General features: G+C 41.4%; 1 protein-coding gene and 1 long non-coding RNA gene across 2 annotated transcripts in view; one reads left to right on the top strand and one right to left on the bottom strand.

Annotated features, from left to right (window-relative positions):
• The window catches only part of agpat4 (1-acylglycerol-3-phosphate O-acyltransferase 4 (lysophosphatidic acid acyltransferase, delta)), a 192,526-nt gene extending 186,762 nt beyond the window's left edge, over positions 1-5,764 (bottom strand). Inside the window, exon 1 of the mRNA XM_043696311.1 lies at positions 5,673-5,764. The gene's annotated coding sequence lies outside the window, so the exon portion shown is untranslated. The remainder of the gene's footprint in view (positions 1-5,672) is intronic.
• The window catches only part of LOC122552979, a 76,618-nt gene that overhangs the window by 39,066 nt on the left and 16,289 nt on the right, over positions 1-21,263 (top strand). The window lies entirely within an intron of this gene.

Genomic DNA, 21,263 nt, shown 5'->3' on the forward strand with positions numbered 1-21,263 from the left:
CACCCTCCTCTAGCTTATCTCTCCATGCTTCAGGCTCTCTGCCTTTATTCCTGATGAAGGACTTTTGCCTGAAACGTCGATTTTGCCTGTCCTCGGATGCTGCCTGAACTGCTGTGCTCTTCCAGCACCACTAATCCAGAATCCCTTCGGTCCAACTTGTCCATGCATGCCAATTAGATATCCCAACCCAATCTAGTCCCACCTGCCAGGTACCAGCCAATATTTCTCCAAACTCTTCCTATTCATATACCCATCCTGATGCCTTTTAAATGTTGCAATTGTACCAGCCTCCACCACTTCTTCTGGCAGCTCATTCCACACATGCATCACCCTCTGTGTGAAAACAATTGCCCCTTAGGTCCCTTTTATATCATTCCCCTCTCACCCTAAACCTAAGCCCTTTAGTTCTGAACTCCCTCACCCCAGGAAAAAGACCTTGTCTATTTATCCTATCCATGTCCCTCATGATTTTAAAAACCCCTATAAGGTCACCCCTCAGCCTCAGAGGCTCCAGTGAAAACAGCCCCAGCCTCTTCAACCTTTCCCTATAGCTCAAGTACTCCAGCCTTGGCAACATCCTTGTAACTCTTTTCTGAACCCAAGATGGGGCAGAAATTGGATGTAATTCTTACCATGAGGGATAAGTGGCAATTAATGTTGTGAGTTTGGTAAGTTACAATGAGGAAACTCACAGCCAGGAATTGAGGCAGGAATTACTCTGCAGATCTTTACAAGACTCGCAATTTGCTAAAAGACCATAGGAATCAGTCCATAGTGTGAGTTCCATGCTTACTGATATTGTGGGTACATTACATGACTGTATTACGATACATATCCCCCATTGCACTGACTCCATCACAGAGTGACTTCTGAAGGTGAGGTGAGGAGTCTTATACTAGAATGTCACGTGTTGCAATGCTACCTAGCTATCTAAAAAGTACATTGCCTTTCTGGGATCTGTGCAAAAATACAATGGGACAGCTTTTCACCAAGTGTGACATCAAGGAGCTCAGACAAAATTGAAGTCGATAGGAATCAAGGGGAAGATTTCCACCAGTTGGAGTCACACACATGAAGGAAGGTTATTGTGTTTATTGGAGGGGTCATCTTCCCTCCAGGATGTTGCAGCATGAGTTCCTCAAGGTTGGGTCCCAGCTCTAATAATCTTCAGCTTCATCAATAACCTTCCTTCCTACAGCAGGTCAGGAAGTGTGGAACTTCACTGATGGTTACATAGTGTTCAATACCATATGTAACTCCTCAGATACTAAAGAAGCCCACACTGTATGCTGCTAGATAGCAAGTCGACTGTGTCCATTAAGAGAGAATCTAACCATCTATCTTTGGCATGTAATGGCATTAGCATCACTGAACCCCACAGTACCAACAAAGTAAGGGGTTACCATTGACCAGAAACAGATCTGTACTAGAAGTATTATGGCTACAAGAGTATGCCAGAGACTGGATTAGAGACATAGTTATTAACATATCTGAGCAGGTTGATTAAAACTATCTATACCTCTCCTCTGAAGCTGGTGCAATGGTTATGTCAGTGGTCTAATAATCCAGAGATTCAAGCTAATACTCTGGGCACATGGGTTCAGCTCCTACCTTAGCAGCTGTTGTAACTTAAGGGCCTTGTGGTGCAATACTAGTGTCCCTATTGCTGAGCCAGGAGGTCTGGGCTCAAGTCATACTTATCCCAGAGATGTGTCATACGTGTCCAAAAGGTTGATTAAAAATAACTAAAAGGGCACTTAGAAAATTGTAAGATGATTGATTGTAGTTAACACAGATTTATGAAAGAAAATCATGTGTGATCAGTGTTTGGTCCTCAGCTATTCAGTGTAAGTAATCACTTCAGTAAGGAGACTAGGTGTAACATTTCTAAGTTTGCTGTAATATAAAGGTAAATAAGGAAGTAAATGGTGAGGAAAATGCAAAGAGGCTGCAGAAGGATATAGACAAGTTTGGTGAGTGGGCAGAAATGTCCTTTTTGGTCAGAAAAATAAAACCATTTTCTTTTTGAATGGTGAAAGGCGAGGAAATGTTTGTATTCAAGTGGACTAAGGTGTCCCTGTGGATAAAGCAAAGAACGTTTACGTATAGATACAATTAAGCAAATCAAAAGATAAATGCTATGTTAGCTTTTGCTGAATTATAAGAATTAAAAATGATCTTTCTTCACAGAACCCTGGAGTACACTGCATTTTTGATTTGCTTCCTGAAGGGCAGATTGTTCTAGACTGATGCCAGGCCGGTTCCTAAGCTGAGTGGATTACTTCGTAAGGAGAGATATATAAAATTTTTAAAAGGCATGGTCAGCTATATATTGAGAAAATGTTCCACAGACTGGAAAATCTAGGGCAGAGGGTCGCAATCTGAGAATAAGGAGTTAGCCACTATGATTGAGTTAAGGGAAAATTTCTTATTTCAAATGGTTGTGATTCAGTAAGATTCTCTACATAAGGAGTTGTGGATGTTCATTTTTTAAGTGTATTCAAGTCAGAGGTCAGTAGACTTTTAGGGCAAAATTGTAGGCAGAATTAAAATAGATGATTGGCCCTGAACTTCTGCAATGTTGATGCAGACTCAAGGGTCCAAATGGCCTAATCATGTTTCCTAAGTTCTCATGTTGTTGTGGGACTTGGTGTGAGTTAAAACATGGGAAACAGAATTTTCGTTCACCTTAAGTTTATGTTAATAGGTCAGAGTGTGGGAGTGCATAGGAATAGTCAAGTCTAGAGATAACAAAAGCAGAGATGAGTGTTTCAGCAATTGATGTACTGAGATAGGGGTTGAGTCAGGTGATGCTATGGAGGTTGAAATGGGCAGTCTTAGTAGGGTTTTGAAGCTATGATTGGAAACTGATCTCATGATCAAATATGATAATAGTGTCAAGAACAGTCAAGTTCACCATCACATAGTGGAAAATAGGAAGGATGAGGTCAATGCTAGGCAACAGAATTTGTGGTAGAACTGAACACAACTGCTTTAGTAGTCCCATTTTTCTGTTTTTTTTGCTGAAAATTTCTGTTCATTTAGTACTGGACATTTTCAGCATTTTGACAATTTAGAGACAGTGGAGGGGCCAGAAAAGTTGGTTGATGTAAGATGAAACAGGTATCACCAACATTCAAGCAGAAACTGACAAGGTGGGCAGAATTTTAAAGGGGAATGAGCTGCTCCCACCCTCTCCAGAAGGCAGGTTGGCAACCAGTCGGCAGACTGATAAGAATCTCGACCTCAGCCAGCCATATCATGGCATGGACAGTGTATTATTGAATGAGATGTTAATAAGCTCAATTGGGGTGTGTTACCAAACACCCCGAGACCTTGGAATGCAGGTGCACAGTTCCTTAAAGGTGAAGTCACAGGTAGACAGGTTAGTGAAGAAGATGCTTAATACACTATACTCAGTGGGCTATATATGTCATTGGTTAGGCCACTTTTGGAATATTGCATTTAATTCAGCATCTCCCTGTTTGAGGAAAGATGATAAACATGAAAAGGTGCAAAAAAGATTTACAAGGATGTTGCCATGGTTAGAAGGTTTGAACTACAGGAAGAGGCTGAATAGGTTGGGACTATTTTCCCTGGAGCTTTGAAAGCTGAGGGGTGATCTTTATAAAATCATGAGGGGCATGGATAGGGAGAGTAGCCTATCTGAGTGGAAGGGAGTCCAAAACCAGAGGGACAAAAGTTTAAGGTGAAAGGGGAAATATTTAAAAGGGATCTAAAGGGCAACTTTTTCATGCTGAGGGTAGTGCATGTGTGAAATGGGCTGCCAGTGGAAGTGGTGAAGGCTAGTACAATTATACATTTAAAAGGCATCTTGATGGGTATATGAATAGGAAGGGTTTCGAGGGATGTGGGCCAAATGGAACTAGATTATAGAATCCCTATCGTGTGGAAACAGGCCCTTCAGCCCAACAAGTCCACACCAACACTCTGAAGGGTAATCTAACCAGACCATTCCCCCTACCTTATATTTTACCCCTGACTACTGCACCTAACCTACATATCCCTGAACACTATGGGGAATTTTAGCATGGCCAATTCACCTAATCTGCACATCTTTGTACTGTGGGAGGAAACCGGAGCACCCAGAGGAAACCCACACAATCACGTGGAGAATTCCAGCCCAAGGCTGGAATCGAACCCATGTCCCTGGTACTGTGGGGCAGCAGTGGTAACCACTGAGCCACCTGCTGCCCTAGTTTAAGGTATTGGGTCAGCATGAATGATTTGGATCAAAGGGTCTGTTTCCATGCTGTACAACGCTATAACCATAACCATTAATTTTTGTTTTAGATCTTGTGGACTGGCTGAAATTTCACCATCAGGTGATGTATACTTCTCACTTATCATTGTGCAATACACCAACTCTATCCCCGGTGGGAAATTCCAGAATACACTGGAACTGACAGGGAACTGGATCAACTTTCCAGTTGATTCAGCACTCACTTCTCCCTGAGCTGTAGCAAAGCTGCTTGTCTTGTAAACAAACATAACTAATTTGAATTTTAGTGCAACTCCAAGAAGTATAATGTTGAAAATCTTTGTTGAATAAACATCAACTACTGGATTTGGGATAAACAAACTATATTAGAAATGCCACCTTAATTATATTAAACTGAACCTTGACAAAAATTACACAACCTTCTATCCATCTATTATTCACCAGTGTTATTAAAAATAGAAGTTCCTGCAAATTCTGCACTCCTTGAAGAACTGGAATCCAGCACCTTATCAGTCAAGCAACTCTTTATGTTAGGTCATTACGAGGTAGTAACCTACCATAATATTCAAAAATTATTTTACTACCATATAATTTGCTCAGATATTTAAACAGACTCACAGTCCAACTGCCACTGTAGACTTAACAAATTGTAGTCACAGTCATTAGTATTCACTCAAAAAAACTTGCTGTGTCCCTTCTAGGAATGAAAGGATCTCATTTATCTTCCAAACAGATACAGCTGTACTTGTCACATAATTTACAAAAATAAACATTTCTTCACCTTTCTTCTGATCGGTATTGGGCAGTGCAATGAAAGGCAGTTTGGGACTTTTTCTGTGACCTATATTTTCAGCTTATTGGGCCAATTTTGCTGTTGCTAGGTCTGAACATAGTCATAAAAGAGCTGACTTACAGGGAATCAGAAATGATCAACTTTCTGCAGAAACATACATATTACCATTCTGTATACAAAATCTTGTTGGACTTAAATCTACTACACAGATTTTATTTTTGGAAAATTATAGGGCTTAATTTAACACAGAAAACTTTTCACTGAGAAAGGAGAGCAAAAGTTAAGAGTTCCATAAACTGATCATGCTGATATAATATTACCCTTGTGGATCCGTGGGGCAACAAACCTGTCCATAATTCTGCTAGGTTGACCAGGCTACTCTCTTTTTATCTGCCAGTGTAATGATTGAAACCTTTTCCATGCTGCTTGTGTTCTAGTCTTCCTGCCTCTCTATCATTGTCTCACTGCCATATACATTTCAGAAATTCAGCTTCTGTATTTCACAGAGGAAGTACAAGTGGCAAAACTGAATCACACAATCATCAGCAAATACAAAATAAAGAAAAAATCTTGGGGAAAATCTACTCTGTAATCTTAAAGGAGAAACCTACATAATATAATAATAACATTGCTCACCAATTCAGTCTTGTTCCAATTGTTCTGAAAGTTAGGCTGTTGGTATACTTATTTAATGACTTAAAACTAACCTTTGTCCCTTAACTTTATTTAAGGCTCTTGCGTCAATGCAGGAAGAAGATAGCTTCCTTCCTGAAACAGCATCACTTAGTCGACTAATGCAATCACCAGTTCTTTGGAGGGTGAATATGAGGAGGAGCTTTCATATGGATTGCAGGGAATTTGGTCAGTTTTCTAACTCCAAGTCCCTCCACCATTCAAAGTCCATTCAAGGCTCAGTTAGCTCAGACCATCAGTGGGGCTGGGTCTGGGTTGCGGGAAGTGTTGGTGGAGAGGGGTTAGCATATTTTGTATTTCCACGTTAAGGGTGGGGATTCAGCAGAAGGCTTCCCCACCCAATTTTCTATTCACTTTCCCTACTGTACCTTGAGCTTTCAGATGGTGCAATAAAGGAAATGCTGGGCAATCCATCTGTGCAATAACTGTACGATATTGTGAACATAATTCTCATTTTTGTTTTAGTCTCATATCTGAATATTGGGTAAAGTGGCTCAGCTGTTATGATACTGGATGAATAATCCAGATTTCAAATTCAAAAACTGGGCAGCTGGAGAATTCAAATTTAATTAATTAAATAAAATAAAAATGAGTGACAGTAAACATTAAACCATTGGATTGTAAGAACGCGTACCCCAATTATTTTACCAATGTCCTTTAGGGAAGGAAATCTGTTGGTCTCACGTATATGTAAATCCATGCCCACAGAAAAGTAGTTGATTCTTAATATACCTTTAACTGGCTCAATCAGTCACTCAATTGCTGCTATGAAAGACTCTAGTTGGAATAAAACTGGAAAGATGACCCAGTTTAATAACCCAATACAATATACAGATAGTGAGGACTGCAGATGCTGGAGATCAGAGTCTAGTTTAGAGTGGTGCTGGAAAAGCACAGCAGGTCAGGCAGCATCCAAGGAGCAGGAAAACTGACATTTCGGGCAAAAGCCCTTCAGCCCTTGCATCTAGCAATGTCCTCTCTACTAGCATCTGAGGATGTATGCCAAATTGAAAGAGCTGTCCCACAGATCAATCAGGTATTAACTTGACATTGGCTTATCCACAGAATCATACCTTTTAGCCAATATACCAGACCTCTGCATCACGAGAGAATGCCCCATCCCACAACAAATCCACCAGATGAGATGGTACAATCATATACAATCAGGAGGTAATGGCTCTATAAATCCTCAACCTTGACTCTGGAGCCTCATAGCATCACCAACAAGAAAACTTCCTGCTAGCTATCACCAACCATCCAACCCAGAATTCTGGATAATCCAAGTTGTAAGATGGGAAACAAATTGTGGCTGCAAGAGCTGCTCCTTTTTTGAGGTATTTTCAGCGTTGGAGCTGATTTCCTCGAATTCTAGGAGCAGTCATAACAGTTTTATAAGCTGTTGTTTTGGAACTTTGGGATGATTACAAGATTTAAAAGGCATTTGGATGGGTATATGAATAGGAAGGGTTTAAAGGGATATGAGCCAAATGCTGGCAAATGAGACCAGATTAATTTAGCCTTAACTACGTCACTTGGCAGGGAATTCCATAGATTTACAACCCTCTGAGTGAAGATCCTTCTGAATTCAGTCCTAAATCTGCTCTCCCTAATTTTGAGGCTTTGCCCTCTTGTCCTCTTTTCACCTGCCAGTGGAAACATCCACTCTACTTCTCTCTTATCTGTTTCCTTCATAATTTTACATGTTTCTTTAAGATCCCCCCCTCATTCTTCTAAATTCCAAAGAATATAATCCCAGCCTACTCAGTCAATCCTCATTAGCCAACCCCCTCAACTCTGGAATCAACCTAGTGAACCTCCTCTGCAACCCCACTAATGCCAGTACATCTTTTCTCAAGTAAGGAGACCAAATCTGCACACAGTACTCCAGGTATGACCTCACCAGCACTCTGTACAGCTGCAACATAACCTCCCTGCTTTTAAACTCAATCCCTTTACATGTGGGGACACCTCCCACCATGTATGCGGCGAGTACTCATGTGACTCTGCTAGTGTGATCTATCTCATAAGCTGCAGGCAAAGATGCCCTGAGGCATGGTACATTAGCAAGACCAAACAAACGTTACAACTACGGATGAATGGACACCACGCAACAATCACCTGGCAGGAGTGTTCCCTCCCAGTCGAGGAACACTTCAGCAGTCCAGGACATTTGGCCTTGGACCTTTGGGTGATTTTGGGAAAGGCGGACTTTGGGACAAGCAACAATGCATAGTAGCTGAGCAGAAGCTGTTAGCAAAGTTTGGTACCCATGGGAATGGCCTCAACTGGGGTCTTGGGTTCATGTCACACTACAGGTGACCCCACTGGACGACACACACACAAGCGCAGACCCTCTCTCGTACACAAGCTCTCTCTCATATGCAAACACATATACTCCCTGCACTCACACCAACACATGCACCCTCTCACACATACCCCATCATACACATACTGACACACACACTTAACCAAGCTTACACACACTCTGTCACCTACACTCACACCCACATGCATACACTCACATGCGCACTCAATCTGTCGGTCCTACATGTGCACACATATAAGCTTATGGGTGAATTTGTTTTCGCAGAATTACATTTTATTTTGCTGAAAAACTGCATGAATCCATGTAAAGCTCTGTAAAACTGCAGAAGGTTTGTCAGTCTGACATAGCATTGGGACACAGACAGACTTCACACTTATTTAAAAAGCTGAGCGATCTTGAGAATGTAATTTGAAGAAGTTCTGGGATTTGCATATCAAAAAACAGAAACCTGCATATCCCATTATAAAAGATGAAAGTTTTAATTTAAGTTTGTTTACATTATCACATCTCCATGACACTGGACTCCTTTGCCTATAAGTTCTGATCTTAATCTCCACAACCACCTGATGAAAGAGTGGGCACTCTGAATACTAGTGCTTACAAACAAACCTGTTGCACTATAACCTGGTGTTGTGTGATTTTAAACTTTGTCCACCCCAGTCCAACACCAGCACCTCCAAGTCATATCCCTTTAGCAGTGAAGGACAAAATTCCATTTGCCTACTTAATTACCTGTTGTACCTGTTGACCAACCTTCTGTGATTCATGCACAAGGACACTCAGCTCCCTCTGCACAGCAGCATGCTGCAATTTTTTACTATTCAAGTAATAGTCCCTTTAACTGTTATTCCTACCAAAATGGATGACTTCAATATTGTACTCCATTCCCCAGATCTTTGCCCATCATTTAAACTATCAATGTCTCTTTGTAAAGTTTCACAGTCCTCTGCACACTTTGCTCTACCACTCATCTTAGTGTCATCTGTATTCTTTGACACACTAAATGTGGTGGTCAATTTCAAATCATCTATGTGAATTGTGAATAATTGCAGTCATGACACTGATCTTTGAGGCACACCACTAGTCACTGATTGCCAGCTAGAAAAACATTCATTTCATAGAATCCCTAAAGTGTGAAATAGGCCATTCGGCCCAACAAGTCCACACTGAACCTCTAAAAGGTAACCCAACCAGACCCATTCCCCCTAGCCTACCACTCTACATTTACCCATGACTAATACACCTAACCTACACATCTCTGAACAATTTAACATGGCCAATTCCCCTAACTTGCACATCTTTGGACTGTGGGAGGAAGCTGGAGCACCCAGAGGAAACCCACAAAGATAGAGGGAGAATGTGCAAACTCCACACAGACAGTCACCCAAGGCTGGAATCGAACCTAGATGCCTGGCACTGAGAGGCAGCAGTGCTAACCACTGAGTCATCATGTTGCATTTATCCCCACTCTTTGCTTCCTATTAGTCAATCAATCCTTCATCTATGCTAATACATTGCCCGTAACACCTTGCATCTTTATCTTATGCAGCAGCCTTTTGTGCAGCACCTTGTTGAATGCCTTTTGGAAATCTAGATACACCACATCTACTGGGTCCTTGTTGTCCACCACGCTCGTAATGTTTTCATAGAATTCCAGTAGATTAGTTAAGCATGAACTGCCCTTCATGAAACAATGCTGCATCTGCCCAATGGGACAATTTCTATCTAAATGCCTTGCCATTTCTTCCTTGATTAAAGCTCAAGCATTTTTCCAAATACAGAAGTTAAGCTAATCAGGCTATAATTCCCATCTTTTATCTACCTCCTTTTTTAAATAGTGGTGTCACATATGCTGTTTTTCAATCTGCTGGAACTGCCCTAGAGTCCAGTGAATTTTGGAAAATTACTGCAAGTTCATTTGCTACTTCTCCCGCCATCTCTTTTCGTACCCTGGGATGCATTCCATCAGTGCCAGGAGACTTGTATGCCCTTAGTTCCATTACCTTGCCCAACACTACCTCTTTCGTGATAATGATTGTTTGAAGTCTCACCTACCTTTGTCTCTATGTCAATTACTGGCATATTAGTCATGTCTTCCACTGTGAAGATCAACACAAAATACCTGTTTAATGCCTCGGCCATGTCCTCCTATCCCATTACTAAATCGCCCGTCTCATCCTTTAAAGGACCAATATTTATTTTAGCCACTCTTTATCGCTTTGTTTATTTATAGAAAATTTTGCTATCTGACTTTATATTCTGAGCTAGTTTATTCTTATAATCTTACTGTTCTTTATAGCTTTTTTTGTGGTTTTCTGTTGATCTTTAAAGCTTTTCCAATCTTCTAGTTTCCCACTGATCTTGGCCACTTTGTATACATTCACTTTCAATTTGATAGCCTCCCTTATTGCCTTTAACACCCGTAGCAGATTATCCCTTTTCTTACAGTCCTTGCTTTTCATTGGTATATACTTTTGTTGAGCACTTTGAAAAATTGTTTTAAAGGTCCTCCACTGTTTGTCAACTGTCTCATCATAAAGTCTTTGCTTCCAGTCTACTTTAGCCAATTCCTCCCTCATCCTATTGTAGTCTCCCATGTTTTAGCACAGGACCCTGGTACTGGGTTTAGTTTTCTCGCTTTCCATCTGTATTCTAAATTCAACCATACTGTGAGCGCTCCTTTCATGAGAATCCCTAACTATAACAACATTAATTATTCCTATCTCTTTACATAGGGCCAGATCGAGGATAGCTTGCTCCCTTGTCGGTTCCATTACATACTGTACGAGAAAACTATTGCAGGTACATTCAATAGACTCTTCCTCAAGGCTATCCTTGAGGATAGCCTGTTTTGACCAATCAACATGTAAGTTAAAATCCCCCATGATAATAGCCATACCATTTTTACAGGCATTAGTTATTTCTTTGTTTATTGCCTGTCCCAATGTGATATTATTATTTGGTAGCCTATTTCCACCCAAATCGATTCAACCTTATTCTCCACAGAACCTATATCATCTCTCACCATGCTTTCCTTTATTGGTCAGAGCTTCGAGTTTATGAGTTGAGACGCCATGTTGCAGCTGCACAGGACATTGGTTAGGCCACTTGAATATTGTGCGCAATTCTGGTCTCCTTCCTATTGGAAGGATGTTGTAAAAAGGTTTACCAGGATGTTGCCAGGATTGGAGGGTTTGAGTTATAGGGAGAGACTGAATAGTCTGGGACTTTTATTTTGGAGTGCCAGAGGCTGAGGGGTTCATAAAACCATAAGGGTTATGGATAGGGTAAATCGACAAGGTCTTTTCCCTGAGGTGGAGTACAGAACTACAGGACATAGGCATGGGAAAAACTTAAAAGGGACCTAAGGGGCAACTTTTTCATGCAGAAGGTGGTGCATTTATGGAATGAGCTGTCAGAGGAAGTGGTGGAGGCTGGTACAATTACAATATTTAATAGGCATCTGGATGGGTATATGAATAGGAAGGGTTTAGAAGGATATGGCAAATGGGACTAGATTAATTTAGAATATCTGGTCGGTATGGACAAGTTGGACCAAAGGGTTTATTTCCATCTCTATACCTCTATGTACATCTCTATACCTCTATGACACTACATAATTATTAAAGTTTGTGTATTGTCTTTCAAGTTCATTAGCTGATGTTTTAGTGTGTTGGTGGGTTTGTGGGCTACCATGATGCCAAGGGGTCTGAGTAGTCTGGCAGTCATTTCAGAGATGTCTTTGATGTAGGGGAGAGTGGCTACGGTTTCTGGATGTGTTTTGTCTGCTTAATCAATCTGCTTTGTCTGTGAGATGTAAAGATGGCAGGTAGTAGAGTGATGTGTACTGCCTGTCAATGTGGGAAATTAGGGAGAATTTCAATGTTCCTAACGATTACGTCTGCAGGAAATGTGTTTGGTTGTGAATCCTATTGTATTGCATGGATGAGTTGCAGCGGCAGTTGCAAGTAATCAGAAATTTACAGGAGCTGGGGGATGATGGATTGCAATTTCAGAAAGGGAGAAAAACTATAGGTACAGTCAACTAGGTGGGTAAACTCCAGGAAAGGTAGGAGGGGTAGGCAGGAAGTGCAGGAATCTCTTGTGGCTCTCAAACAAATATGCTGTTTTGGAAAACTTAGAGGGTAATGGACTCACAGGGGAATGTAGCACTGACAGCCAGGTTTCTGGGTACTGAGACTGGTTCTGCTGTAACAAGGGGGTTCATCAGTTTTCAAGCAATTGGTTGTGATAGGAGACTGTCTAGTCAGAGGCATAGATAGATGTTTCTGTGACTGACAATGAGACACCAGAATGATATGATGCCTCGCTGGTGCGAAGGTCAAGAATATCTTGGAGAGATTACAGAATATTCTCAAAGGGAAGAGGGACTAGCAGGAGATCATTGTACACGTTGGAATGAGAAAAGAACAAGGTTCTGAGGAGAGGGTATTGGAAATTAGGCAGGAATTTAAAAAGTAGGTCCTTGAGAGTAGTAATATCTCGATTACTCCCAATGCCATGAGCTAATGAGAGTAGGAATAGGAACATAGAACAGATGAATGCTTAGCTGAGGAACTGGTGTAAGGTAAAGAATTTGCATTTTTGGACCATTGGAATCTCTTCTGGGGTAGAAGTGACCTGGATAAGAAGGACAGATTGCGCCTGACTTGTAAGGGTGGTGGAACTCAGAAAGATAGTGAGAAAAGAGATCAGCCTGAGACTGGTGCAGTTGTGAAAAGGAATGAGCCAAACAGTGCAGGCAGGAACAAAACAGACAATGACGTAGGACTGATAAATTAAACTGCATTTATTTCAATGCAAGAGACCTAACAGGTAAAGCAGATGAACTCAGGACATGGTTGGGAACACAGGACTGGGATATCATAGCAATTACACAAATGTGCTTCAGGGATGGACAGGACTGGCAGCGTAATGTTGCAGGATACATAGAGGTAAAAGAGAGGAAGTGGAATGGCATTTTTGATTTGGGCTAACAGTATGGCAGTACTTAGGGAGAATATTCCTGAGAATACGTCCAGGGAAGTTATTTTGATGGAATTAAGATATAAGAAAGGGATGATCACCTTACTGAGGTTGTATTATAGATCCAGAGAAAGTGAGGACTGCAGATGCTGGAGATCAGAGTCGAAAAGTGTGGTGCTGGAAAAACACAACAGGTCAGGCAACATCTGAGGAGTAGGAGAGTCAGCGTTTTGGGCATAAGCCACATTTTCGACTCTGACCGATAGACCCCTCAATAGTCAGTAAGAAATTGAGAATTGTAAGGAGCTCTCAGTTACAGTAAGAATAATAAGGTGGTAATGGTAGGGGATTTTAACTTTCCAAACATAGACTGCCATAGTGTTAAAAGCTTGGATGGAGAGGAATTTGTTAAGTGTGTACAAGAACATTTTCTGATTCAGTATGTGGATGTACCTATTAGAGAAGGTGCAAAACTATACCTATTCTTGAGAAATAAGGCAGGGCAGATGACTGAGGTGTCAGTGGGGAGCACTTTGGGGCCAGTTACCATAATTCTATTAGTTTAAAAGTAGTGTTGGAAAAGGATAGTCCAGGTCTAAAAGTTAAAGTTCAAACTGGAGGAAAGCCAATTTTGGCAGTATTAAGTAAGAACTTTCAAAGGTTGACTGGGGGTGGATATTCTCAAGTAAAGAGACAGCTGGGAAGTGGAAACCTTCAAAAATGAGATAACGGGGGGTCGAAGATGGCGGCGATCTATGAGGATCGCGTTGCAGAGCTCCGCACCATAGCACAAGTGGAACAAACTTCTAACCCGTCCAATCCAGACTATTGCGATACCCTGGGACTCTGGAAAAGTCTTGGAGTCCCAGGAAATTGTGGAAAATCAACTTACCTGTGTTTTGGTCATCCAGAGATGCCGAAGAAGGGAGGGGGAGCGTCTGAGGCTGGGCCCGTGGCCCAGCGTGCAGGATCTTTGGACTCAATTACCTGCCAGGCCCTGACGAAGGAGCTCGCGAGATCTCATGAGATATTGGGTAAGCAGATAGAGGAGAAGCTGGCCCCGATCTCTAACATGCTGCAAAAGCATGAACAGCAGCTGGGAGACTTGGAAACAAAGGACAGATGAGGTTGAACACAGACTCACAGTGGTGAAAGATGATATCAGTTCTTCCAAGGATAGGATCCGTAATTTGCTTGACAAAGTGGATGATTTCAACAGGGCCAGTACAAAAAGTATTTGGATCATCGGTCTGCCAGAGGGTAAAGAAGGTCAGCAACTGGTGGAATTTATTGAGGACTGCTTGGTGAAATTCCTTAACTTAGAGGCTGGAATGAGAGGCTTGAAGATTGAGAGGGCTCACCGGGTCACGGGGCAGAGGTTAGGTCTAGGTCAAGGTCCTCATCCTCTCTTGGTGCGGTTTCATCATTATAAAGGTAAGGAGAGAATCGTGGAAGCTTCCAAAATTCAGGGGAAGGATCCGAAAGCCTTAGTTTATGAGGGCTCTAACGTCATGTTCTTCCGTACATCTCTTTGACACGTCAGATGAGGCAAGAGACTTTGTGGACAAATTAACTTAACCTGAACAATTTAGTATGTACAAATAGTAGGGTTGGCTTTGGGTATGGCTTTGTTTTTTCTTTAAATAAAAACAGAGGAAGTCTGGTTGGGGCTTTTCCTTTTTTTATTGGTAATAATCTGATTTAAACTATGTTTGATGGCAGTTGAGATGTGTACTTTCAACTTCTAAGTTATACCAAAGGATGGGTGGGGTATTTACCCCCTTTTTTAAAAAACATTTCTTTATTCACATTGCTATTCTAATGTGTATTTTTTTTCTTTTCTGTTTGCTCTAGCTAGGAGGAGGGAAAATGATTGGGATGGCTAGATGCCTACTTATGGGCAGTTTATACCCGGTTCAGGTATTTTAATGTCTGGACTGCAGTTTTGGCAGCAGAATGGGAAATTGGGTTTTGGGATGGCTAGTTGTCCCCTTTGGGCAGGGGGTGAGTTCCCGCATTCAGCACTGTTGGCGCTTTATATGTTGCTTTACTTTTTGGTTTTTGTTGTATATAATCTTTGATAGGTTTGTAGGTTTGTTAACTGTAGTGGTTTTAGTTTATGTAGTTTTTATGTTAGATGGATCTTGTGACACTAAAGCTCAGCGATTTGTGGTTCAAGTTCCACCTCCCTGGAATTTGAATGTTACTGCAGAAGGTTAGGGCTAATGACTTGATTAAATGGTATACCTGGAATATCAAGGGAAGTCATTCACCAATTAAGAGGAAGAAGGTACTTTTGAGTCTTAGTAAGGAGAAGGTGGATATTGCTTTGTTATAGGAGACACACTTCGATGATAGGGAACATTTGGAACAACAGCAGAAAGGCTTTGATCCGATTTACTTTTCATCTTTTAATACCAGAAGTAGGGGAGTGGCTAAATTGGTTAGGAGGAATCTCCCATTTAAGTTACTAGAGTGTGTTAAAGATACACATGGGAGCTTTTTAATTCTCAAAGCCCTGATAAATGGAGAAGAATATGGTGCTTTAAATGTTTATTGCCCTCCGGCCCATTCCTTCAAATTTCTGGTAGATGCGACCTCTAAACTGATCAGTCTCGAGTCCCGGCATATAATTATAGGGGGCGATTTTAACTGTCTCATGGATCCCACAGTAGACAGGTTGCCCAAAGGCCTCCAATACTCTCTGTACAAGCTAAACAATTATTGGATCTGTGCATGAAGTTAGGGTTGGTGGATGTCTGGAGGCGTCTCCACCCTACAAGCAGGGATTTTACGTTTTTTCCCAATCCACACAGGTGTTACACCAAGATTGATTTTTTTGTCTGACCCAGTGGCAACCCCGATCATGCTCCAGTGTACCTGTTGGTTAAGTTTAAGGATGTTACAGTGTGTGTGTGTGTGGTTGGGGGGGGGGGGGTTGTCCAAGATGGGGCCATCTAAGAATATCACACTGTAGAGCTACGCATCGCAACACAAGCAGGATAAACCTTTAATCCGCCCAACCCAGACCATTGTGACATCTTGGGACTCTGGAAAGATTGTGGAGTCCCAAGAGACTTCTAAAAATTAACTTACCTTAATTTCCAGCCGTCCAGAAATGCCGAAAAAGGGAGGAGGAGCATCTAAGGCTGGGTCTGCAGTTCAACCTGAAGGATCCTTGGAGTAGATTACTTTCCAGGCTCTGGTGAACGAGCTCACGAAATTTCCCGTGATGCTGCAGAAACAGATTGAAGAGAAGTTGGCTTCAATCTCTGTCATGCTGCAGAAGCATGAGCAACAGCTGGGAGACCTGGACAAGAGGACGGATGAGGTGGAGCATAGTGTCACAGCGGTGGAAGCTGATGCCAGTTCATCCAAGAATAGGATCTAGGCTCTGAAGATGCAGGTCCGTAATTTGCATAACCAAGTGGATGAGCTTGAGAACAGGGGCAGGAGAAAAAACATTCAGATCATCGGTCTGCCTGAGGGTAAGTAGGGAGAGTGGCCTGCGGAATTAGTTGAGGACTGGCTGCCGAAATTCCTTGACGTGGAGGCTGGCATGAAAGGATTGAAGATAGAAAGGGCTTACCGGATCACAGTGCAGAGATCAGGTCTGGATCAACGTCCTTGTCCTCTCCTGGTGTGGTTCCATCATTACCGGGATAAGGAGAGAATTATGGAGGCTTCCAGAGTCCAGGAGGAACGATCTGAAGACCCTAATTTACAAAGGTTTTAAGATCATGTTCTTTCAGGACTTCTTAGCGGTGATCCAGTAACAGAAAATCTTACAACGGTGTCAAGAGAAGACTGAGGGAGCTTGGGATTCAGTATTCCTGAGGTATCCGGCGGTGCTATGGCCCACGTTACATGGATTCATACATCTCTTTGACACGTCGGAGAAGGCAAGCGACTTTGTGGAAAAATTAACCTAATTTGAACAATTTTAGTATGTATAAATAGTGTTGTTTGGGTATGTCTTTATCATTTTGTAAAAGAAACGGAGGAGCTTTATTATTTTTTTCCTCTATCGATAATAATTGAGTTGAAACTATGTTTTTCAATTTCTAAGTTAGGATATACCAAAGGATGGGTGGGGTATTTATTCCCCCTTTATTTAAAAAAAATGTTTTTTTATTCATATTGGTATTCTATGGGGTGTTTGCTCTTTTCTGCTTGTATTTGCAATGCGGCTCTAGCTGGGAGAAGTGAAGGTGGCTGGGATGGGTAGTTGCCCCTTTTGGGCAGGGGGTGAGTTCCCCTACTCAGTGCTATTGGTACTTTATATGTTAGTTTGCTTTTTGGTTTTTGTTGTTTTTAATTTTCAATAGTTTTGTAGGTTTGTTAAATGTGGTGATTTTAGTTGATGTAGTTTTTATATTTGGTGGATCATGTGACACTAAGGCTCAGTGATTTGTGGTTCGGGTTCCTCCTCTCTAGAATTTAAATGTAATTGCAGAAGATTATGGCTAATGACTTGATTAAATGGTGTACCTGGAATATCAAGGGAAGTCATTCACCAATTAAGAGGAAGAAGGTACTCTTGAGTCTTAGAAAGGAAAGTGTGGATACTGCTCTGTTACAGGAGACACACTTAGATGACAAGGGGCATCTGAAATTACAGCAGAATGGCTTTGACTGAGTTTATTTTTCATCATTTAATACCAGAGTAGGGAAGTGGCTATATTGGTTAGGAAGAACCTCCCATTTAAGTTGTTAGAGTGTGTTAAAGACACACCTGAGAGGTTTATAATTCTTAAAGCCTTGATAAATGGGGAAGAATATGGTGTTTAAATGCTTATTGACCTCCAGCTCATCCCCTTAAATCTTTGGTAGATGCTTTTTCTAAACTGATAAGTCTCGAGTCCTGGCACATCATTATAGGAGGAGATTTTAACTGTCTCATGAATTCCACAGTAGACAGGTTGCCCAAAGGTCCCTTGATACCCTTTTGTACAAACTAAACAGTTAGTGGGTCAATGTGGGTCAATGTGGGACGTTAGGGTTGGTGGATATCTGAAGGCGTCGCCACCTTACAGGTAGAGATGTTACATTTTTCTTCAATCCGCACAGATATCACACTAGGATTGATTTTTTTCTGACCTCACCAGTAACCTTGGATTTGGTAGCATCGTGTACGATTGGTAATATTATCATCTCTGATCATGCTCCAGTGTACCTTATAGTTAAAGATTAAGGACGTTACAGTGGGTTGGAGATACTGGAAAATGGATAATAAGTTTATGGAGTATTCTCAAGAGAATTTTGGGCATTCCTAGACAGCAACTTAGGCTTGGTTGGTAGCTCATCCGTCCTCTAGGAAATTGCCAAAGCCTATGCTGGCTTTAGTTATTTCATATTCTGCCAGTAGGAAGCGGCAGAAGGGTGAGCAGCAACATCTCCTTGAAGCACAGTTGAAGGCAGACAAGAAGGCTTACTTTGACAGACCCTCGATGGTCAAACTACAGAGGATTACAACGCTGCGGTCTGCATTGAATTCCATGCTCAGGGAATGAGCACGGTGACAAGCCAGGCAAATACTTAACGTATCTCGCCAGAAAGAGGAGTGCCCCACAAGCCATTACGGCAATTAGGGAAGGGACTGGGAACCTAACATGTGATTCTAAAAAGATTAATGTGACTTTCCAGAGATTTTACTCTAAGTTATACAAATCTGAGGATTGTGAGGAAGGGCAGGCCAAAATGAAATCTTTTTTTAAGGATCTGAAGCTCCCGGGTGTGACTCCCGAACAAGAGCCCTTTCTCAATGCCATGTTTTGTATATTTGGGCATATTCATTACTCCATTTCTGGATCAGTTGTTCAAAGCTAATTTTGTTCAAATATTTGACAAAATCAAACAAGACCTTCAAAGATGGAGGCACTTCTGATCTCATGGTTCAGTCAGATAGCGCTTATTGAAATGAACATTCTCCCCTATACGGATACTCCCCCTGATTTTTGATAAGCAAATATTCAAGAGACCGAATGGCTGGTTCAGCTTTTATTTGGCATCGTAAGTGGCCCTTATTAAATTAGCCAAACTGTAATTGCCTCACAGGTTGGGTGAGAGTGGATCTCCCGGACATTAAAACCTACCAATTAAGCTCGCTTTTATCCTACGTGAGTGATTGGGATTGAGGGGACCCTCTTTCAATATGGTTAGATATCGAAACTTCCCAGGTAAGGTGCCCCTTACTAGCTTGCTGTTTTTGGACAAAATGAGGACAGTTAGGGAATATTGCTATAACTCAATAGTTATCAATACTGTTAAAGCATGGAGGGCAATTCAGCAGAGGGAAGGCAATATTGACAGAATTTTTTCTCTTACACCGAAAGTGGGTATGCCGGGTTTTCAACCGAGGATGATAGATTCAGGATTCAAACATTGGGCAGCTCGGGGTATGTCTTACATGGGTGATTTATTTAAGGGAAATACAAGCTATCTAACAGGGACCTCTTTCATTTTTTTCAAGTTAGGGATTTTATTCGAAAAAAGACTACACTGTTGACTGATCCCTACAAGTCCAACATAGAGAAGAGGGTGCTCAGTGGTAAGAGTAACTTTCTGTCAGTACTTTATATCATCAATTGGGGGATGCCCCTCAGATGAGTTTGATCGACTCTGCAGGGTGTGGGAGAGAGAGCTAGATATTGAGGTCTCCTCAGAGGCATGGGAAGATATTTGGGAAAATGCAAGAAAGATATCAATTTGCAATAGGACCCATGCTTTATAGTTGAAGATTCTCCACAGGGTCCATTTGGTTTTGGACCATTTGTCAAAATTTAAACCAGGGGTATCTTCAACATGTCCCAAGTGCAGGGTTGGTACGGGCACTCTTACCCATTGTCTCTGGAACTGTGGAAGGCTTCAACATACTGGAGTGCTGTGGTGGGTGCAATGGAGGGGATTTTGGGTGTAAGGGTGGAAAAGGACCCAATCTCTCTTCTTCTTAGCTTGCCCAGTGTGTTCCCTGTAGGTGCACATAAGAAAAAAACTTTTCAACATCCTCACTTTCTGTGCAAGAAAGAATATTTTGCTAGGTTGGATATCCAAAAGCCCCCTCGGCCTGTCAGATTGGCGGAAGATTGTTATGGAGCATATCCCCTTGGATTTTCTCACAAGTATGGTACACCACAAAACTGAGAATTTTTACAAGACATGGCAGCCCTTTTTGGAATACCCGGATACAGATTTATCTGCCACACTAATAAGGGCTTTCATATAACCGTAACAATTATGCTTTACGAGTCCAATATCCAGGGAGGAGGAACTGCGAACATATGAGCGTTTTGTTTGGCTGAGTTATTACTATTTATTAGTTTGTTGTTGGTTATTATTTATTTAGTTAAATAGTTAGTTGGAGTTTTTTAACATATATTCTATATATATTTATATATTTGTACATGAGGGTGGGTAGGATTTATTTTACTCTTTTTTTGTGTTCTTTGTATTGCTTTGAATTGTATTATTTTCTATTTGTTGTAATATTAAAAAAATCTACTTTTCAATAAAAATATATTTAAAAAAAAGAAAATGGGAATCCAGAGACAGTATGTTTCTGTTAGAGTGGTAGAAAATGTTGGGTGACAAGAGAAATTGAGGTTTTGGCCAAGATAAAGAAGGAATCATATGTCAAGTATAGACAGCAGAGATTGAGTGAATCCCTCAAAGAGTATAAAGGCAGCAGAATCATACTTAAGAGGGAAATCAGGAGGGCAAGAAGGAGGCATGAGATAGCTTTTACAAATAGAGTTAGAGAGAATCCAAGGGGATTCTACAAATACATCAAGGACAAAAGGGTAACTAGGGAGAGAACAGGGCCCCTTAAAGATCAGCAAGGCTGCCTATGCATGGAACCACAGGAGATGGGGGAGATACTAAATGAGTATTTTGCATTAGTGTTTACCATGGAGAAGGTTATGGAAGCTAGAGAATTTGGGGAAATAAATAGTGACATCTTTAAAAATGTCCATATTACAGAGTAGGAGTGCTGGATGTCTTAAAACGCATACAGGTAGATACATCCCTAGGATATGATCAGACGTACCCTTGAACCTTGTGGGAAGCCAGGGAACTGATTGCTAGGCCGCTTACTAAGATATTTGTAACATTGATAGCCAGAAGACTGGATGTTGGCTAATATGGTGCCACTACTAAAGAAAGATGGCAAGGAAATGCCAGGGGTCTATAGACTAGTGAGCCTGAAATCAGTGGTGGGCAAG

Source organism: Chiloscyllium plagiosum, chromosome 9, assembly GCF_004010195.1.
Source record: "Chiloscyllium plagiosum isolate BGI_BamShark_2017 chromosome 9, ASM401019v2, whole genome shotgun sequence".
In the NCBI taxonomy this organism is placed as follows: Eukaryota; Metazoa; Chordata; class Chondrichthyes; order Orectolobiformes; family Hemiscylliidae; genus Chiloscyllium; species Chiloscyllium plagiosum.